Source organism: Strix uralensis, chromosome 8 (assembly GCF_047716275.1).
Source record: "Strix uralensis isolate ZFMK-TIS-50842 chromosome 8, bStrUra1, whole genome shotgun sequence".
Classification (NCBI taxonomy): domain Eukaryota; kingdom Metazoa; phylum Chordata; class Aves; order Strigiformes; family Strigidae; genus Strix; species Strix uralensis.
In genome coordinates this window covers 18,527,821-18,549,832 of record NC_133979.1, presented here as the reverse complement: position 1 = coordinate 18,549,832, position 22,012 = coordinate 18,527,821, and positions in this window count along the sequence as shown.

Here is a 22,012-nt window from a genome sequence, read left to right as displayed (position 1 = left end):
AGGTTTGATCTGATCACAAATCAAAATGTAAATGCAAGTGGGGATCCTACTTCAAAGCCCATACAAACACCTCACAAGTAATTTTTATTTTTTCAACAGCCAGTTAATATTTCTGAGGTACATGGGCACAGCACACTGCAAGCACAAGAGCGGGCTTTGACCCCATGCCTTGTCCAACTAGTTAGCACCTATGGTGCTGAGGGCATGTGTAAGAGAATCTGGGGCTCCCAGCACTCCTCCAAGTGTTGTCTCTGATACTAAGTTATCAAAGGTCCTCAGTGATGTTGGGTCTCCTGTTCTCTCATGCTTGGTCTTTATTACCTGCCAGCTCTTGGATAACTTGCTGCCCAGCAGTATGGGTGATTGAGGCGGAGGAGAGTCTCCTAGATCCTCCTTGAAGGTAGAAAGGTGGAAACCTTCAAGGAAGATCTAGGAGACACCCCTCCCTCATCATCTGTGTTACTGGAGTTTTAAAGGGGTCAACCCTGCACTTTCCACTTTCCAGGCAAGGGTTGATCCATGGGATTTGACAGTGGATGAGCAGGTGGATGCAGATGCATTTTATGGTCCAATGCTGCCTGCTGGGAGGAGGGCAGCTGGATTGAAGTCCCCAGGGACCAAGGGTGAGAGATCCTTTATGTCCTGTTGAGGGATATTGGGGAGGCAGGAAGGGATGGAGTCCCTTCAAGCCCGTCAAGGCAGAGGCTTTGCTGGGACTTAACACTAAAAGAAAGATGTAGACTGATAAAGTGAACATGTCTGTTGTGTCGGGCAGCAGTTTTTGTAGTGTCGCTCACACCTTTGCTGATGTCACACCTTTGGTGGCTTGGAGGCCCGGCAGCTGCTTTGCACCTGTGGAGTGTACATGAGTGCTTGGAGGTTCCATATGAGAATCTTACAGCAAGAGCAAGGTTTTGGTCCACATAGAAACCACAGTGGCCTATGGTTTTGAGGGGGGACTCTTGGAAGAGCAACAACCCAAATGACCTTACCAGGTGGGTGTCACATTCATTTTATATAGCTAGGTTCTGTCCATGCAAGTCATCTGTGTTTGGCAGAGCAGCCCTAAGCCATTGCCAGCGCCTTTAGTGCAGGATGACACCATTTATACATGTGTCACATGAAACCACATGAACACACTACAAAATTATGTATCAGGTCTGTCTGTTAGGGCCATGGGTGTGAGATGAAAATTCACATTTTCTGTAATGCAGACATGAGAAGTTACATAGTCATGTTTGTCAAGTAGTCCTTATTGCTGCTCAAATTAGTTGTCATACCCTACATAATAATGTTACCAATTATTTTTCCACTTTTAAAAATGTAGCAATAAGTGGACAGCAAGGTTTTACATAACATTCAAAGAATCTGATATTCTGTAAAGAGGGGGACAATCATTTTGGAAAACAGTTCATCATCATTTTCAGATTACTGGTTGGTCAGTGAAGCCTCCTCTGCTTGGGGCAGCACTGGGGCTGTTGTACTACTGATATTTAGCAAGTCCAGTGGAATGTTGCTGAGGAGGACACAGGAAAGTAAGGTCAAGCCTTCACAACCTTGACTACAAGTAGCTTCTCTGTGGGGAAAGTCGTTCTTAACAGAGAGGTTGCCACTTTGCTTTGTTTGTCTTGGTTCTATTATTCAGGCAGTTTTTTTCTATCTGGCAAACCCCTCCAAACCTGAAAAAGTAGCCAGCAACCAAACAGTTAAAAGAAATATCAAAATAAAATATTTCTGATAGATTTCATAAAGGATGAGTTATAGCAGAAAAAAATATTTCTGATGTAAATATATTGTACTTCATTCTTCAATCCAGTAATGTATTTTTATTTATCTGAAAAGATTTAAGATGGCCCAAACTGTTTGGATGGCATGTAGAAAGCATTCCAGTTTGACAGAAGCTTGAATTGATTACTTTGCTGAGGGAGGGAAAAAAAAGAGTTTTATTTAAATCAACTTTAAAGCTTTATTTTAAAGGGTGGATATTGGTAGCTGGAGAATACGCTCTGCCTTCCCCTCATATTGCAGCTGGACAGCAATAGCCAGCCTTCACTTATTTATTTATTTCCTGCACAGAGGGGAGGAAAATATAGGTCCATGAATCAATCTAGATAATGGGGAAGGCTGAATGTAATAAATAATACAGTAACAACCCTAAACTAATGAGCTGTTGCTAAGGTACATTTCACAGGCTCATCCTCTATATAAAAAGTCACTAATAATCCCTCGGTGTAATCAGATGATAAAGCTTTGCCATAAGGCAACACCTGTGCAATTAAAGCCGCGGATTCTTTTGCACGTTTCATTAATTTCAGGATTTTGTAAAGGCACAATGACTACCGTAATAATCTAGTCTACTTGACTCCATGTCTACTGGAAACAGGGTGTCTAATTAGGTAAAGGTAATTAATTAGAGATAAATGGAGCTAATCAGACTCAGTTAACACTAATTCTCTGAATTAAGACATTTTGGGACACCTACTATTCCTCTGGCTTTGATGTTTCCTAACAAACACTGACTTGGAAAGGAGTCAGAAACCACTGCATTTATTCTGCTGGAGATCATCAGCCCAATCCTGCAGCACTGCTTGTCCCACTAATCTTGTTGGGAGTCAGTGGGACTCTCTGAGTTGTGCTTACCCCTGTGGGTTTGCTGGGAGAGGCATCCCTTCCACCTGTGAGGTGTTGGGGGCTTGGTTTGACACCCCTAGGAGTGATTTGGTCTCTTTTTACTGTCTTCTGCCAGGCTTTTGCTGGCTGTGATATTTTCCCCATAGCTTCTTTCCCTGATGTGGGCAGATTTTTAAATTCTGGGATGTGCTGGTGTTTGGAAAGGTCACCATAATCGCTGCTGTGGACAGCACTCAAGGTGCAGAATGCAGTGCCTTTCCTCATAGAAGAGGGGAGGATCAAAGTAAAAGTAAAAAAGGTCAATTTAAAAGAAATCTGGATTACTTAGTGAAAGGATCAGGATTTCACAGGTGGTCTGTGCATTTGTAACTCTTTGGAGGCCATGGGCCTGTTCTGGTGAGGAATCAGATGCTGCTTATCTTGCTTAGGTAATGAACTATATTGGATTCAGGTGCCAGCATCTTCCAAACCAGCAGGACTGCTAGGTGGGGAGAGTGTGAGTAGGACAAGAAGTAAGCAAGAAACCCAGTTGCTCCAACATTGTGGAGTTCCTGCATGCCTCTATTGTTAGCTCTGTACTAGATGAGTGCTTTTTCCCAGGTAATTGTTACTTCCTGACATGAATTAATGTGTAGTACTGATGGCAGATGCAGTGGAAGGATACTCGGACTGGCATATGCCTATACTGAAATGGTAGTGTCACCAGCGCCAGCTCTGTTAGTGTTTGGGGATGGGATCACGTGGGACATATGGAGCAAGCGTGTTTTAGAAAGTATTGCCTCTAGTCTCTGCATGATGTTAAGCTACAAAGTAAGATGATTTCCCTGCCCCTATGGATGGTCTGCTCATTTCAGCTGTAAAGCACTGCTGATGGAGTTCTTCATCTATCGCTTGAGTGCTAGGAAGCGTGGGATGTGCTCTTACCTCCCACATCTAAAGAGGACCGAATATTTTTTTAAACTTTTATTTCTAAAACACCTAGGCTGATGTTGCTCAGTGTGGTACATAAATAACAAGAGTAAGCCAGGAACGAGCCCTTGTAGGGTGAGCTATAGCCTGAGGTAAGTCTCCACCAGCTGAGCTACACTACCCTCACTAGAGGAGATGAAATAGAAATGTCTGAATACTTTTATTACCAGATACTTTCTGGATTGACCTTTCAATAACTTGTTAAACTACAGAAAATATTTCTGTTTTCTAGATGTGAAAGACCTGCTGGGTCATATAGTCCACAAATACACCCCTGGATATTTTTAATCACAGCTTGGTGACTTTGGGCTTTCAGGAGAAGGTGGGGCTTGGGCCCTGCTGTTTGAAGTATCTTGCTTTTCCAAGGATGGACAAATCCTGGTTAACAGTTGCAGAGGGTTGTGGATACAAGGGAACCATTGTGGTCACAGCCTTCGGAGAAGGAAAAGGAATTTGTGTGTGTGTCCCCTGTACACCAGGGAGGCAAACTGCTCTTCTCCCCTTGCTTGGCTGCACATTGTTAGGGCCAGATCCCAGAATGAGGGCAGCCACTGCTACCCCAAGATTTTGATCAGGGCTGCAGAGCAGTGATGTAAGTGAGAGTTCAAGCCTGATTTGCTCACAGTAATTTAACCCCTCTTGTGCTATCAAGATTACCAGTCAATGCAGTCTTCAATCACGTTTATATATTTTTTTTGTATCGTAGGAAATTCAAGACAGTTTCACATTCCAACACATAAGGTTTCAAATCTAGTTGCTAGTACTGTTATCTGATGTACTTGTCCTTTTGAACATAACCCTGTCCATTGTTTAGGCTCATATGCTTTGAGGAGGTCCAGTTCAGCACTGTGTGGGGAAGGTGGGAGATGTCCAGAGGGGTCACACAGCTGCTGAAGCCCTGCTTGGGCTGACCACTGTGCACATGCAGTGCTGAGTGCCTGTCTAGTGGGAAAGTGAGCTGAGCCTCTTGAGTGCCTGGAAGCTCTGAGTATGGCAGAGTCAGTACGTTTTGTAAGTCATAGTTGCTCATTAGCGTAACTCAGGTGTTGGCAGTAAATTCAGAGGTTGAATGAACTTTTGAAATAACAGCTCAGATGCAGCTTTCTTAAGGGAAACTGGCAAATGTCCCAGAAGAGGCAGCTTGTTTGAGGAATGAAATCCATCTTTCCTTTTCCTTCACACATCCTCCTCTTAGCATCTCTGTGCCAAAAGGTGAAGATGCTGAAGTTTCTGTTGTGCTCCCTGGATGACAGAGCTGCTAAGATTCACCATCCTCCAGTCTGACACCCCTTTTCTCCTACAGGGATGGATCAACTCCTGCTGGTCTTAGATATCATTATAGAGCCACTGGATGTCCATGAACTTGTCCAGACAAGTCCTTAAGTAAAGGAAGGGATTCATCTCACCTGACTGTGCACAGCTGCATCCAGACTTACTTTCTAGGCTCCCTTCATTGGAGAGAAATGGGCACTAGCATGGTTACTCTGACCCATTTGGGGTTTCTCACCAAGGTCATGGCTCTGTTCCACAAGAACCTGTTTTCCCCACTGGTGGTTAAAGGCGCCTGGGTGACCTCAGCATCCGACCTGCAAGTCCAGCCAGGTGAGACCATCCAGGCTCTGCACTGGGCATGTTGGGGTTTTGGGCAGGTTGGTAGTGTCAGGGGGAACAGTGCTGTGGGTTGTGTGTGAGGGTGTGGAAATCAACTGAAAATGAGAGAAAAAGATGAGCCATTCTTGGAATTTGGACATCTTTGCCATCTGCTTTGTGTTTGCTGCAGTTTGCTCTATTTCTGTTTGGTTTTGTAAGGACGAGAATATGTGGTAGAGAGGGCAAAAACATGTGGCAAGAGAAATGAGATGAGAAATGTTGAGCCTATGGAAAAGAGTGAGTGGTGAGGAGAAGATAGTGGCTGGGATCAAAGCAGAGCCCCTGCATGCTATGACAGAGGGGTCAGCTGCTCCTCCCCACCAGCCCACACAGGCAGCATAGCTGGGGGGCTGTGCCACAGGGCCCCGTGGAGCCCACTGGCCCTGGCACTCACAGGCCAGGGAGAGGGTGTGGGAGAGGGCTACCTGCAGTGGGGACCATGGCACTGAGACCCCTCGCCTCCTGTGATGGCTCCCTGGGGAGTCTCTGGCCCCGAGTGCTGGGGTGAGTTATCGCCCTTGTGTCCAGCATCTATAGAGCAGTGGAGTGCTAGATGGGAAAGGGGATTTTATAATGTTCCTGTATTCAGATTAAATGCCTTGTTAATTTGAAACGTTAAAAAAATATTTAAATTACCCAAATGAAAAGGGCAGAAAATTCCTACTAACCTTTGTTCACCCCTTTTCTCCTCCATTTTTCATTACATCTTTCCCTCTTGGCCTTTGATTGCTGTTTACCAGAGCCGCATCAAAGCAGGTTCCCCCCATGGCTCTGGGCTATGGCGCAGCCTGTAATCCAGCATCTTGTCAGCCACTGGAGTTTTTAAACTAGCCTCAGTGTTTGTGCCAGGAATTGAACTGCTGTTCTTAAAAGCAGTGGTCGGTTCCCCACTCTCCCGCAGTACACAAGGAGCCAGCAGGCCACCTTCACATCCTAATTTCCAATTTTGTAAACATGCTGCAGTGAGCTCCGAGACCTTCCTGAGCAGCCGCTGACCGGCAGTGCTTTCTATTCACACACGGACATTGGCTGTGAAAGTTAGATTTTTAAGACAAATGCTGTGCTAAAGCTAAGCAATGGGTTGTGTTGTTTGTTCAGTATTAGAGGCCTGTATGGAATGAGATTTGTCTAGAACATCTTATTTCATGATGACCCCTACGTTACCTTCCTATAAAGCAATTCAAAGCGTTGTTCAATGTGCAGTTTAACTGCACCACAGTAACAAAATGCTTAATACTTTAAAGAGGGAGTTCTAAAATTTAATAGTTTATTTTATTATTACTCTTTGGATATAATTAACTAGGGATGCACTTCAAACCGTGTCCTCCTTGTTACTGAAACGTATTTTTATGTTTCACTCTGGGGGGAAAAAGAAGTCTGTCAGACCATGGGTCTCTCCCTTGATGCACATTATTAGAGTCTTTTTAGAGACAAGCAAGCAATTTTGCTGTCATTGGTCTTGTTCAAATAGAGGGTGTTTATCTATGCAGTCCTCCGGGGAAGGGTGTCAGGGAGGGATCACCAGCCAGCAGCTGACATGGGTACAGCACACTCATTTGACTCTCCTCCGTGTGTGCTTGCATGGTGATCACTTTGGAAGCATCACTTGTCAGGCACTCTGTTCTGACCCCAGGTAACACCTTTGGGTCTGATACTTGCCTGGGCTGAGGCTGGGTTGCGGGTATCAGAGGAGAGGGGAACCCGAGCTGGAGAAGTTGGCAGTGTTGCTGCCAGGAGATTCATAGTGCCCAGCACCGTCTCCTCAAAGTCTGGCTTTAAAACCCATTCCCACCCCCTGTATAGAACAGAGCCTTCTGCTCAACTGCACAGGCTTTTCTTTTCATGTGGACATAGGCAGGGCAAAGTTTCTGTGTGATAGTGCTAAAAAATAAAGCATTTGTGGATATTATTTTGTATTTCCACACTGCCCTGAACTTGAGGCTTCACACCAAAGCCATCATGTCTCCTGCTCCCAAGCACTCGAAGCAAAACTCCTGATCTCCCAAACCTGCATGTGGTTCTCTGGTGAGGCTGCAGCGCTGCAGAGGACTCGCCCCTGAGCAGAGATGGGCAGGATTCCCGGCTTCCCACCATCTCACCTCTGTGTGTGCAGGTCCCTGCCTGCACCTGCGCTGCACAGGGCCAACCCGCAGTCAGGGGGTCCCTGCGTGCCCCGAGGCACTTTCTGGCTGGTCTTATCTTCCTGTGCTGCAAGGTGGCATGGAAGGGCTTGAGAGCATCCCTCTGCCTTATGGTCACAGTTCTCTGTGACTTCATGTTTGTCCTTGGTCCAGATAGTGGCTTATGCTTTTGCTTGGAGATCACTACCAATGCATAAAGGAGTTAATTTACACAGTTTTTAACTCTTGCTTTAAGAAACTGATGGTAATGATGTAAAGCAGTGACAGTCATCACTACTCCTGTTATTCCTTTGAAACACCTTCAAACTAGGTTTTTAAAAGTCACTCGGGCATTAAGAACGGTACCTGGCTTTCGTGGAGCAGAGTGGCACAAATCTACTTCATTTTGAGGGGGAGAAGATTGGGCTCTGGCTATAAAACCACCAATGAAACTCAATATTTTTTTGTTCAATTCTGTACTGCTTTTTTTGATGATTCATTCCCCCCTGTGTATTAACTATCACCAGCTTTCAGATTGATGCAGCTATTTCACAAGTACCCTCGGCAGCAAGCAGCCAGCAAACTCTTTTGGGGAGTATGGTGGAGACCACATCTGGCAGAGCCTCCCCATCTGAGTGGGAGTAATCCCAGCCCACAAAAACATAAGGGCTGAAGGAGCAACATGGGCAGAGACTGGAGGATTGAATCCTGTGATCTGTACCTCTCTGATCGTGCACTGTTTGGCATGGGGGAGGAGCAGGGAGAGCTTGTGTTTGGGGTAAGCATGTACCATACACTGTGACACTAATAAGGTTTAGAGTAGAGGTGCTGGTACCTATTGCTAATGGTGGGAACTGCTTGTGGTATTGGCTGTACAAATCCACATGTCCACACACTGGCTGAGGGTGTTTAGAGTGCTGGTGCAGGCAGGAGGAGAAGCCAAGCTCTTAGAGGCAGCACTGTCAATTTAGTGGAAAAAATGAGCGAGATGATAGAATTTACACAAGCATTCATCTCCATCTGCCCATGCCTGCATCAAAGCAGACTCCCCCTGGTGTTGATGGGGTCCTGGGAGGCACAGGCTGTGCTAGACCTCTGCTTGCAGAGTCTGGTTCTTCCTGACCAAGTACTTGTGGCAGGGCTGGATGTGGGAGCAGCACAGGGAGGTGCTCTGGCCACTCAGCCTGGGCTCTGCATGCAGGTTCTGCCATCTGAAGCACCAAGAGCTGCACAGACAGACTTGTCCTTTAGGTGATTTATCACACAGGACCTACACAACTGGGGATGCTTTGAAAGAAATCTTAAGAATATGCATTTTCCTGTCCAGTCTGCTTTTTGCTCTAATAAAATACTCCTTGTGTGAAGGCTATCCCTATTTTTGAGGCTTAAGCCAATTTTGACTGAGCTTCCTATGCATGACCTACTCTTTTCTTGAGTTTTGCTCTGAACCTCAGTGCCAGCCCAAAGCGTATGCAGGGTGCATGCTTTCTAAATACTGATGATGTGATGCTGTCCGGCTGGTTCACATCATGTCCTACCTCTGTGGGCTGTTGGGTGCTGTCTTCACCTCCAGTCTCACTGGCAAGACTTACAAAACACTTGGTTGCAAAACCTTTTCCTTTTGCAGCCTTTTGCACAGTGGCTGGTTTAGGTCTCATTGACCCCAGTCCTCTTTATGTAGCCTGAGATGTGGTTTGTCTTATCTGGGATGTGAGTATGCTGTCAGCTAGCACCCAGTCCCCAGGGCATTGCAGGGGTCCTCTCCCATCCTGTGCTGGTGCTACTCTTCGCTTGGCTTCTTGCTCAAGCACTGCTCAGCCTGGCAGAGCATGACCTGGGGAGAGTGACATATGGCAGGAGAAAGGCAATTTAGGACAGACCTAGAAATCAGAGGCGGAGTTGTTACAAGCTGGGCCTTGGGTTCACTGGCACGACATCAAAGACAGCGTTGGTGCCTGCCAGAGCCCGGCTTTCTCTGGCTCTCCTGGCGGCTGCTGGATCCCTGCAGCACTGGTAATCCCTGCTGCAGCGGCTGCAGAGGGGTTCAGGGCAAGGGATGTGAGTGGAATTAGCAAATTCCTCCGTCCATGGCAAAATTCTTAATCGCACTGGATAGGGTTTTGGTCAGTTCACGATGGTGAATTTCCTAGGCTTTATTTGTTTGCTGAAAAATTTAAAATGAAACATTTTGATGTTTCAATTTAGTTTTACTTAAATGCAGTTAAAAGATACAGAGTCTGGAAATACTTTATTTGCTCATGTTTTCAACAGAAAGCTTTCTGTCCTCTTTTCTTTGTTTCACTGAGAAAATTATGAACTTTTCCCCAGTTTTTTTTAATCCTTGATCTGGTCATCAAAGAGTAAAGGCCACCTGTCCTGATCTCTTGTTAAGATTTTTTTTTAGATTACCTGCTTTGTGAATGACCACAGGAGACATGATGGCTGGTGAGGGTGAAACAGCTACACCTGCCAGTTGGCCATTATAACCTGGGAAATCTAAAGTGGCCAGATTGAGAGGATGGGACAACATGGTGGCCAAGTAACCTCTTAGGGGGCCTTTGCTAGAAGCTGTGGGACTTGTGGTCTGGGTGCAGTCTCCCTCATCTGTTTTCAACTTCCAACATGCAAGAAAGCCAAAAATGATACACGGTATGGGAGAGATCTCTCAATACACATAATTTTGTGAGTTAAAAATTTGGAATGTTAACTGCAAATATTTATTATAATGCTCAAAATAACGCCTGAGATTTTCACCCAGACATTATCCTAGAATAAGTCATGCAGAATTATGAAGTTTAAAGAAATATGTTCAAGTGTATGTCAGTGATGTGATAGTGAGAGATTTGGCTCCTTGTCTCTTCATTAAGGATGAATTCACCCCAAGGGTGTACTCTGATCTTGGCAAATAGTGTTATAATAGCAAAAGAATATTGCCCGCCGGATAGCAGAAGTTGATGATTAAATTTAAGTGTGTATTGTCCACATAAAGCAAACAATGTGCTTTTTTTTTTTTTTTTTTTGCCTTGACTGTGAACATTCATCACTGGTGCTGAAGATGGAAGATGCGTGCTTGCTAATTATTGTGTTTTTAACTGATAATATACTGTAAATTTTGTATAATACAACTGTGACCTTATAGAGAATGGAAGAGATGACAGCAGGCCTATAATTATAGTATGCTGAAGAAATGCTTGTTATTATCTACTATTTTTAGGACCGGTGTGCATAGCCTCTTAATTTACATAAGCTTTAGACATTCACACATTTTCTGTCTTTGCTTATGGATGATAAATTTTGTTCAAATGAAAGATGAAGACGTTGTGTTAGGTGAGAGGTTAGCCAACTGGGAGCTTGATTACTGTGAACAACAAAAGCTTCACTGCCAACTGAAAAAGGAGTATTTATTTGAGAAACAGTTGTTTAACCCAAGATTCATAACACGAAAACCACAGCATTCAAATGGAGTCTTGATAGTTTGTGATTTGAGAACTGGTTAAATGTGTGTGGGGGGGGAAAGACAGGAAAAAACCCCTATAATTTATTTATCACAGGGAGGGTGATTATTGCAGCGTGCTCTTATTAGAGATGAATGTTTTGTGCTTGTTGAGCTTTCCCTGTTGAGTGCCGAGGACACAAAGCATGTTTTCAGGAGGTACTGGAGATCACTGTCTCGCAGGTCCGCCTGCCCCGCTGCTCGCCAAGCCGCTTCCCTCGGCTCCATTGAAGGCAACAGCCATGGAAGGCTGGTGAGATGTCTTGGGTTGGGGCTGTCCAGGTGTGGAGCAGATGCAGTGTGCCCCCAGAGCAGCTTGCTGTACCCCAGTGGAGACACAAGCGTCAGGCAGGTGAAGATTGCCCGCCCTTCCTGGGGGTCCCCACTTCTCACCAGTGCCATGTCCGGTGCTGCCCCTCTGCGTAGCTCGGCTGGCCTGGTGTGACTGGCTGCTTTTACCTCAGTGGCAGCACTGCTGATGCCCAGCTGATCCCAGTTGATGGCAGGAGAGTGCTGGTCACCCACAGGGCCACCAGCCGCCCACTGCGCGACACGCAGTGGCACCGTGCTGGCAGCTCTGGCAATGCCATGGACACACTGTGTGGTACTCAGGCTACCAGGTGAGCTAGAGGAGATGCTAGAGCAATACTGAACCTGCTTTGGCCCTGGAAGGAGCCCTTTGTGGTAATGTTGGAGCAAATTTACACGATCATCTCCTTCAATTAGCTTTGCTGGCCACAGCCTGCACGTTCCTGGGTCAGAGCGATGTACAGCCCCTTTTCTCTGATCAGGGCTATGCCTGCCCCTCACCAGGCCATGTGGCCAGATGAAGCAGCATAGAAAAGCTGGCAGTGGTGCTTGCTTGCTCCCTGGCTGAGCAGAGTGCTTTGGTCTGTGTGGTTTCAGTCCAGCGACTCTGGTGACCCATCAGTGCAGAGGTGGTACGCTGCTCAGCTTCCTTCTGCTTCCTGCAGTCCTCACAAGGCTGTTCCTTACATTAAAAAAACCAGAGAAAATGAAGAAATACATGTCTGAGACAGACACAGAAGAAAAGCTTTTTTGTACTCATTACACAGGAGGATATTTCAAGATCAGATCATCCATCTGAAAATATGACCTCTTGTAATACTGCCGAACAAGGTCAGGGATGCCTGTGCTTCTCTGCCTCATATGCAAGTTTGAGCTGCCTGGAAGCACCTTCCACTGCTATGCCTGAGTTTTCCAAGTTGAAGGAAAAAAAGAAATTTGTTCATCTGGGCTTGACCTCTTGTTTTTCTGCTTTGTTTGCCCCGCTTTGGCTCTTTTTTCCTTGTACTCAGTTTTGTTTCAGATTTCCAGTGTGAGCAACTGCATGTGAGGTAAGTAATTTGTCAAAGCAGCCAAACAAGTTGTCCCGTACAGAGCTGCCATGTTACACACACAGCCAATTTTCTCTTAATCTATTTACTTTCCTGTTTCCATCTTAATTTAAGTGGACAGAATTGTGACCCTGAGGTCTGCAGTGCTGCAGAGCCCGCAGGAAACTGCAGTCAATGCAGACCTTCACAGGCACTGGGAATTTTGAAGATGTAACTGGTTGAAGGCATTGAGCCCAAGCCAGCAAGCCCACCTCTGGTCTTCTCCTGGAGAAATTAGCATTCCTCATCTCTTTTCCCTAGGGACCAGTTTTTGATGCTGGATGCTAATATAATTTGTGTCTTCACTTTCTGCCTATAAAGGATGCTGCAAATGAAGAAAAAATTAACTCTCCATCATATGGTGTGAAACCAGGACTCCTGCAGAAATCTTTAATTTCTCATGTTTGCACTGGCATTAGGTAGCACTAGGCAGAAGCCTTTGCTGAGTGTGTGGGCCTGATCCCACAAGCCTTTGTTCACTGAAGCAGTTTGGATAGCATGTGTAGCAGGAAGGGACTCCATTTGGTTACTGAAGGCAGGACCTTGGCTGCGGGGTTGCCTCTGCTGAGGGGATGCTCCCAGGGCTCCTTCGGAGGTCAGACACATTTTGCTTCGGCTGTGCCCAGCTGCTGTGTGACTTTTCTGAAGAAACACATTTTAGGAGCGTTTTTTTTCCTTCAAATTGTCATTTCTTTGCTCTGTGTTTTCCCAGTTATCACTCATTTACACATGGTTTTACCTCCCAGCTGATGTCTGTGCACAAAGTCTGTTGAAATGGCACAGGTGCCTCTGCAGAAGCTCTGCCCTGCAGATACTCTTGTGTGCCCGCTGGCTTGGTCCAACATCAGCAGCAGCTCTCCACGGGGTCTCAGCACTTTGGCAGAGTAAGTAGGAGAATCCAGTGCTTGCCCTCAGTTTGCATCTGTCTCCCCAGCAACCTTGGTCCTTTGGGAGCAGCATTGTGCTGTCTGCGGGCAGGGCGCTTCCTTTCCGATAGCCCAAATCAATAATCGTGTGGGATCTCTGGGGTGGTTTTCTCTTTTTTTTGACCTCAAAACAGATGTGTAAGTACATGTAAACACTGGCTAACACAAGTAAGTCTATCAGAAACTGGTGCATATGCCTGAGGATTTAATCTGGTGGGTTTTGCTTGGGAAGAAAGCTGTGAGCTGCCCACGCAGTGTTGTGCATCCAGTGTGGTACATGATCTAAACTGCCAGGCTGGACCACAAACATGGGGCCCAGGTACAGAAATGTGTACAAAACAGCTACGTCTCCAGCCTGCTGTTAAGCAGACCTTTTGTAGCAGCACGGGGGGGGGTTAGTAACAGGGTGGGAAAGATGACAATATGTTTGATAAAAACTTGAATTGCTAAAGGCCTTTCCCAAAGGCCAATAATGGCAAAAGGTGTAAATGGAGGAACCGTCCCTGGCTGCTCTTTGGTAGCTGTGCCTGGCGCACAGATGGGCTGCTGAAGAAACTGTGAATGGCCAAACGATAACAGACTATCCAGTCATTCCAACATCAGCTCATTAGCAATCTGTCAGATATTTTAATTTGTGTACTGGTGGACTAAGTAGATATTACAGGATTGCCCCAGCTCCCAGGCATCCCTTCAACTCGGAAACAGTGAATGAATAAACCTGGTAATGTGAATGGAGATTTTTGTGCTCTTGGCTTTCAAGGGGTCACTGTGAGGTCCAGCCAGGGCTGTTGGCATTTCCCACGAAGCACCCAGCCCGGCAGGGGGAAAGAGGGAGTGACTGGGGTGCCAGTGAGGGCAGGGGCTGAGTCCATCACCCAGTCCTGCTGCCTCCCCCAGCCCCATTTTCCTGAGGTGCTGCAGCAGGGAGACTCTGTTACCCCACAGGTCCCTGAGCAGCAAAGGGTCAGATGTCCAAATGTAATAAGTTAGCTAAGCACAGGGCCCAAGTTGCTGGTGTACAATCTGGATTTGTTTCAAGTAATTCAGTGATTTGTTTAGATAGGTCTTTTGCTAAAAGAGGTAACCAACCATGAATGATGGGATTTTTTACCCCTAAATCTCTCACCCTCGCTAGACCCTCATCAGTCATATTATTCCAACTGTTAGCAGGATTTCCAAATGAGAGTATCTATACTAGATATTCCTGATTAATTGACCTTTGTAAATGTAATCCCTCCAAACTCTGGCTTTCCAGACTTCTTCTGTCTGAGGAGACCACCCTTTCCTGAGGAGAACAGGCTGTAAAACACAGTCCCCAGCAGGCTGATGTGGCTGTGCATCTCAACAGCCTGACCTGCCTTTGCCAGGACAATGAGCTGAGGTGTGAGTTAGGGGCGCAGCCGGAGCAGCCATACCTTACACGCACAGGTTGGGCCTTGCGCTTTGGCTGGGGGATTTATGGGTGCTGCTGTGTCAGCAAAGTATGACCACATGCTGGGCAGGAATAGGCAGGCGTTAAATGTCTGGAGGATCTTTTCATTATGCTTCATTTTGTAATACTGTCACTGAAGCTGTTGAGAATTAAGTTGTACTTCTATAATAAGAGTGAGTATGACAGGGGTAATGTAGTCAAGTGCCAAAATGTAGTGTTCTCAGGGGAGAAGGAGTTACCAACGGAGCCCTTCAATCACGGTGAGATCACCCTGTGCTGCCCAGTCGGCCTTTCAGGCACCTCGCGCCTCTGACGTTCATAGGAAAATGCCTTTATTCCTTTAGCTTAGGCACGTCAGGGATGGATGTGAACTAAGAGCTGCTGAAAATGCTGGGATTTGCCTGGCAGGCCACAATTTGGAGATGGTATTTCTTTTAATCCAATTCACTTTTACATATTGGCATGAAGCATTATAATTGATTGCATTAAATTACATTGGAATCTCTCAGCTGCTTGATCAAGAAATCATATCAACTCCAAGTAGACCTGACTATATGTCGGTATTAAAAATGTTAGAGGCACATAGCCTCAGCCCGATTCATTCCTAATGAGATTTTGAAGTTCACACTATAAAATGTTCTGTCAATTAAGTCAAAAATTCATAGCAGCATATTTACTTCAGTTAACAGTATGTCCTTTCAGTGCAGGCATCTCAGCTATTTCAGTGGTGTTTTCTAGTTCCAGCCTCAGCAAAGTCCAATCAAATATTCTCATTGTAATACATGTTTCTGTGTAAACATGTACAGTTTCTGACTGCAAAGAACAGCTCTGCGGAATATATTCAGTGAGAAGGAAGCATACTAAAAGATAGTTGTGATACAAAGACCTGTCTTTCTGTAGTGCCCTGTAGCTGGGATAAAACCAGGCAGGAAAAATCTGCTTTACCAGTAGCAGGTTTTCTTGGTATGGGTTTATACTTCCCGATGGGGCTGACTCCCAAGATGACAGGATCGGCGGGACCAGCGCTGCACCCCACACCTCGGAGGGGCTCCCGGGGAGGGGCTGATTGCGCTTGTCACTGATTAACAGAGACGGGCATGCAGACGAAGGAAAACAGTGTTTTTCTTCTCAGAGTAGCACAAGTCAAGAAAGTGCAAGGCTAGTGACAACTCCTGTGTCAACTGTAACACAGAAAGCAGCTCTCAGTTTGCTTTAGAGAGCACAGAGCATCGTGTGCTGCTTGATCCTAGTAAGTCCCAGTTCCTTAATGTCTCTGGGAAACAATAAACTATTAGTACCTGAGGAGACTCTGTCTTTTTAAATGTGAATCCCTTTTCTTCTCACTTTTCAAGTGGCTGAAGGTCTGATGACTGTTCTGTAGAAGGAGACAGCTCTGCTCCAACTTCCCTTCCCTTCAAGCCTGCCAGCAAAGGGATCTGCAAGAGGATGTTTTAAAACTTTTGAAGAAGTAATGAAGTCAGGGTGCTGAGTGGCGACTTAAAGGTAACTGTTGGCTTACCTGCCTCTCACAGGCCGCGGGACTGCAGCCTTGGGAATGAAAGACAGGCAGTGCCTGCTTCAGAGAGGTTTCTGTCATTTAAGCACACCAGCACCCTGTCCCACTGCAGAGATGAAAATGTTAATGTTATGGGGGGAAAAACAAGCCCCAAACTTGGTGGTGAACCCCATAGAGTTTGGGAACCCGCAGCTGCTCCCCGGGTGGCTGCTAGCTGCCAGGGCAGCCTGGCTGCTGCCGTGTTTCACTTCTAAGCATCCCCTGGGCTTGTGGAGTTCTGCAATTTCTGCAGTTTCCCCTGCTGCCAGCTCTGCCCCTACAGCAGGCATGGCCAGCCACACGTAGGGGAGGTGGCTTTGACATGTAAGTTGTGATGGCAGTAACGTCATGTAATACTAACACACAAATGCTTTCCCTAGCCTTGCCTGAGACTTCTTCCCAAGTACATTATTGCTCACAGCTTCCTCAGGTTCAAGATCAGAGGCTAAAGAAAGGAATGTATCAGGTGTTTTTTTCTTCCCTTGCAAGTTTTGTCTGTGAACATTGGAGCAGCTTTAAAACAACTGAGTTCAGTGGGGTATTTCATGCATTTTGAGCTCTGTGAGAGGGATTACTATTTGGGAGAGAAGTCGTCATGTTAAAGCCCAGGAAACTGCAGCGAACCTGTGGTTTCTCCTTAAACCAGGTCTGGAAGGTTTTGTGGTATTTTTAATAAAACATTTGGTTTAATAATGTTGCACACAAATGCATTTTTATGTAATTAGTCCAGAGATTTCAAGCAAGTGCATGACTATCACTGAGTGCTTGTGATGAGTCTCCTTTTATAAACAAGCACTGGATTTCTTCATGGTCTGTTGTATCAGCCCAAGATATTTGTTCACTTCTGTTCCTTCCATATTACCATTAGAGCATGAGCATGTGTGCCCCAAGCAAGTCTGCAGTTCTGTAATCCTAAACACTCTGGTCTCTGTCTTGTCTTTTGTTCAAACCCGCTGTAAAATCATACGAGTCAGATTCACAGAATAGTTGGAGCTGGCAGGGATGCCTGGAGAGCATCTAGTCCAACCACTCCCCACTAAAAAGCAGGGCCGAGGAGAGCAGGATGCTCAGGCCTGTGTGCTGTTGGGTTTTGCATATCTCCAAGGATGGAGTCTACACAAACCCTTTGCTCCAGAATTTGACTGCTCTTAAAGGAAAAAAGTTTTTCTTATGTTTAAGTAGAAATCCTACTCTTTCCAAATGAGAAGATGCCTGTCTGTCTGCACAGGAACCCATTCTCTGTGTCAGTTGATTTTTCTCTGTCTTTGAGATTTGATTTCATCCTTGGTGTGAGTCTGTGCTCATAGATCTCGTTGTAGCTGGAGATACATGAGAGCTGGCATTGCACACACGTGGGAAGTGAGAATCACCGTTGTTATTTGATGTGATCCAAATAGTTATGGGGGCAGAAGAGTGGGTTCCCAGGGAAGGGTGGAGCCCGGGACATGGTGGGGGATTGACCCTCTGCCCCATGTCAAATACCATGTCCCAACAGAGGTATTGGTAGTAGAGTCTGGAGAGGAGAACTGGTTTAACGACATAAGTTAAACATGAGCTCCCTCATCTACTGTGTTTCCAGATACTGTCTTTGGTTGTTTGGAAGGGACACTGTGACAGCCACCATGTCCTACAAGCAGTATAGGTCTTGCCTCTTAGAAATTTTGGATGAATGTCTTAGCTATGCTCTTCTAATGACAGAGCAATGCTTTGGCTTCTCCACTGTTCTCTAGAGTCCCATGTGCGTGCCTGGTCTGGCAGTTGCATCTTGTTTATTTCTTGGATTATTTGGGGAAAATGAAGGATCTTGTGCTGCACTGTATATAACAGGCCCTATATAACAGGCCCTAGGAACCTGCTAGAGTTAATGGTAGAGCTGATTGCTTTTGAAGTGTTTTAATCTGCTTGGATTGTTTCAGGCAGTGCTGTTCACTTAGGATCCTTATACCTGGGTCTCTTTATCCAGGTAAAATGTTGTCCAGCATGTAAAATACCAGGCTCCTGGATCAGATGACTAGTCAGGCCCTCACTGCTTTCAATCAGCTGATGCTTCTTAGTGAGCTTAATGTCCTGGCCAAATTCCACCCCAAATGCACTCCAGCCACCCGTGCAGGCAGCGAGGCTTCCCAGGAGATACTGCTCCTTGCTGCCAACAGTGGGAGAGCCCAGGACAACATCTGGGCATATGAGCACTGCCCTCATAGCAAGAGGTTACAAATGTCACTTGTAGGCATTCCTTTCAGGTACTATAAGTCTTTCCAGGCATTCACGGTAGAGCCTTCCTTCTCACCCGTGTGCATGTGGTACATTAACAAACCATAGTACAGCCCTTGCAATACCCATGCTGTCAAAGCATATTGTGGCACTCTAGATAAAAACGCCCTTTTATTTTCACTAAAGCACCACCGCAAGCAGCACTGACAGCAGAGCAGCAATATGTACTGTATGCGCATGGGTAATAAATATTGCTGGCTTGAAATTTCTGCGTACATTGGGCATGGATTGTATTTTACCACATCACACGATACAGTGACAGCAAAGAAGTTCCTTCCCCTTAGCATAAGGTAAACAACAAACAAGCAAAGCTAGTTTGGCTGTCACTGCAATGATCAGCGGCTCCATCCAGGAACACCAAGACTCAGTATTGCTTTCATTTCACAAACAGAAGTAATGGCAAAGCCACTTCTCTCCTTGCTATCAAAAGCTTATAAAGAGGCTGTTTCATCTGAAGTTTTGTGTAGGCACATCATACAAATATTTCACCAGAATACATCAGAACCGCGGCGCCGCTGCTTTTTTCACCGCTGCACGGGAACTACCAATGTAGCCACCAGTCTGTCAGAGGGGTTTTCATCCTGTGTTTCCTTTTATAATTTTTTTTTTATTCTAATATTGCCTTTCTTCTACCCACTCCCCACTGCGACTGAAGGGCAAAGCTTAGTCTAACAAGAGCTAAATAACGCACAAATACATATAGGTGTTACAGCTTTGAAGTCCAATCTAGGAAGAATGAAGGCTCCTGCAAGTTTGATGCTCTACTGGAGGTTATCTGGAGTTGGCGAGCTACCAATATACAAAATGATGTCTTTTAAGGAGCAGCATCATCTTAGAAACTGCTGACCTATTTGCCCAATAACAAGGGAGAGAGAAGTTGTAAGTTTTCCCCTCCTCTTCATGCATAAGTGAAGCTGGATGACCCTGTGTTATCAGCTGTTTGCAGATGCTTGAGGCACCTCACTTCACGGGCAGCCCCAAGGAGATGGATGACTGGATTTTAGGTAAGTGGTTTAGAAAGTGTCACCTCTTGCCAGCACCAGGGTTTCCAGGTGGGGCCTTTTCCAGGTGCCACTGAACATGTCCACAGTTGCAGTGGCCTCAGGGAGCTGGTAGGTGCAGAGCCTCGGTGGCCCTGATGTGCTCTGAGTGCTCCTCCTGTGAGCCTCACCGCCAGCCTCCGGCACGCTGCCCATCTGTGCCATGGACACTGCGTGGCTCCTGGCACCAGGGAGGAATGGTAGGTCATGTCCACTGGAGGGGGGCACTTAGGCAGACCAGGGACCTAGTTCATATTTTTCATGAAGCGCTATTGGATGAAAACAATTTCACAGCATTAGCAGCAGAACTTGGGACCAGGTGTGGACCACTGCTAGGGAGAAGACCTACATCTGGAGAGGCCCCAGAGAATCTCTCAGTCACAACCTGGAAACGAAATCCAATAAAGAGCTAAAAGGGATCAAATCCAAAAGGTGGTATCTGATATGAGATGACCCAGACATTTGAATGTATCTGCCTGTAGAATAACGAGAAGATGGAAAGTCTACTTTCATGGAGGTAAAAAAAATTAAACAAAAATATCGGTCCAGAGGGGTAGAGGAGAAAGTGGAGTCAGAGCTGCTGTGGGATGAGGGAAAGCAGAGACTTGGTCAGGCTGCAAGAGGGTGGGAGAAGAGGGGAAAAAGGGCTGTGCTGTCTGAGGGATACTGGAAGCAGTCTGCTGTTGTAGTTGATATCTTTTTCATGTGATTTTTGTCTCATCTGAGACCAGTGGCTGAAATTCTACTGACTTCCCACAGGGCTCACTTCTCTTCAGTTTCTGCAGACCGAGTCTCCAGGGGTGATGCTCTTGAATTGGTCAACCCTCCTGCAACCAGCTGAGGATGTGCACATGCCATTGTGAGAGGAGGAATATGTATGCTGTAGGAAAGGATGAGGTAAGCAAACCTCAGTGAGTTCCCAGTGGTCCTGCTGCCCTGCCTTTCCTAAACGGCAGTCGGGAGCCATCTTTGCATGTCTGGGTGCCCTGCTGCAGCCGAGAGCTGGGGATGGCTCCCTGCGGTGCTGTGCAGGGAGCAGCCCAGGGACCAGTGTGCTTCTTTCCCTGGTGTGTACCCCCAATAAAGCGAAAAATGGTTGAGATAAATGAGTGCCACCTTTTATTGCATAAGCAAGGCAGGGAAGCAGTGCAGTCACAAAGGGGGTGTGTGTGCAGGAATGTCTGACCATGCGGTGGGGGAAAGGAGGGGAAAGGGGAGTGCTGCTCCGAGGGCTGCTGTGCACGACCTGGCAGAGCCCCATCTCAATTATTTCCAGGCAGCGTTGTGCTCCCTTTGCAGCCCATGGAGCCACCAGGCAGGCTGCCAATGGAGGCAGCAGTTTGGCAGGTTTTTAAATACTGACTGTGCGAGTGTGCGGCAGGCCATTTGTACCATATGGCACCCAAGAGCTAATCCGGGAGAGGGTGCTGGGCAGTGAGGGAGGCCAAAGCTGAAATGCCATTTAGAAGGGAAACATCAGCCCAAGTGGCACAAGGCCATAAAGCCAAACAATGAAGGAGACATGGGATGGGAAGGGAGCTGGAGAGCGGAGGATGGCCGTGCTCCTGAAACCAGCCAGATTTCATTTCCTCCCACTGTCCATATTCACTGAATGCTTAGAAACACTGTTGTGTGGAGTATAAGCATATACTATAAATATCGAAATAGAGTTTTCAATATATATAATGTATTTTGTATGCATGTATTGCTCTGTTCTGGAAAGCCTTGTTGAAGAAAAAGCAGAGCTGTGTGGGAAAAAGACATTTCTGCCTCTGCCCTGGGACAGGATGCTGATGCTGATGGCTGATGCTGATGGCTGCTGTGCCCTGATCTGTGTGTAGGGGATCTATTGATCTCAAGGGGGACCATCATCTGACAGGATGGGAACCTTGAGCTTTAGCTGGTGTTGACCATCCTGGCCCTGGGAAGTCAAGTAGATCTAGTCCATGGTCATCTTGCCTTTGAATGGATGTTTTATCCCCCAAAGCTCAGTTGTAAGAGTTTTCATTTACAGTCTCATTATATTAAACAAATGACACTGTGTAATCATTTGCTCTCTGCTCTCGGGCTTTAATGGATAGCACTTGTCACAGTTATTGATTTTTCTTCTCTTACAGAAATCTAGTACTTCAGGAATATTGAGTCATGCTATTATCCAGACAGGTGCCAGCCCTCTGAATGACAGACAACAGGCTGTTGTCACTGTAAACACTTAATAGCTGGCAAAAAAAAAGTAACAAGAGTGTCATTTATCCACTAAAATACTATAAATAAAATATAGACTTGGTAGTTCTTTCATGACTAAGCTTATAAAGAAGATAGGATTTGTCATGCTAGAATAGACTGATTTCTTGTGTGTTCCCCTCACTGTGGCAGCCACAACCTGACACCTCGATGAATGGTTCCAGCGAGCTGATCCCCACTGGGAGTGGGTTATTCCCAGATTCATGAGCTTCAGCTGAGCGCAATAGGAATGTTTGTACTGACCTGGGTGTGGCTGACGTCAGTAACTTCTCAGTGCTCCTCTC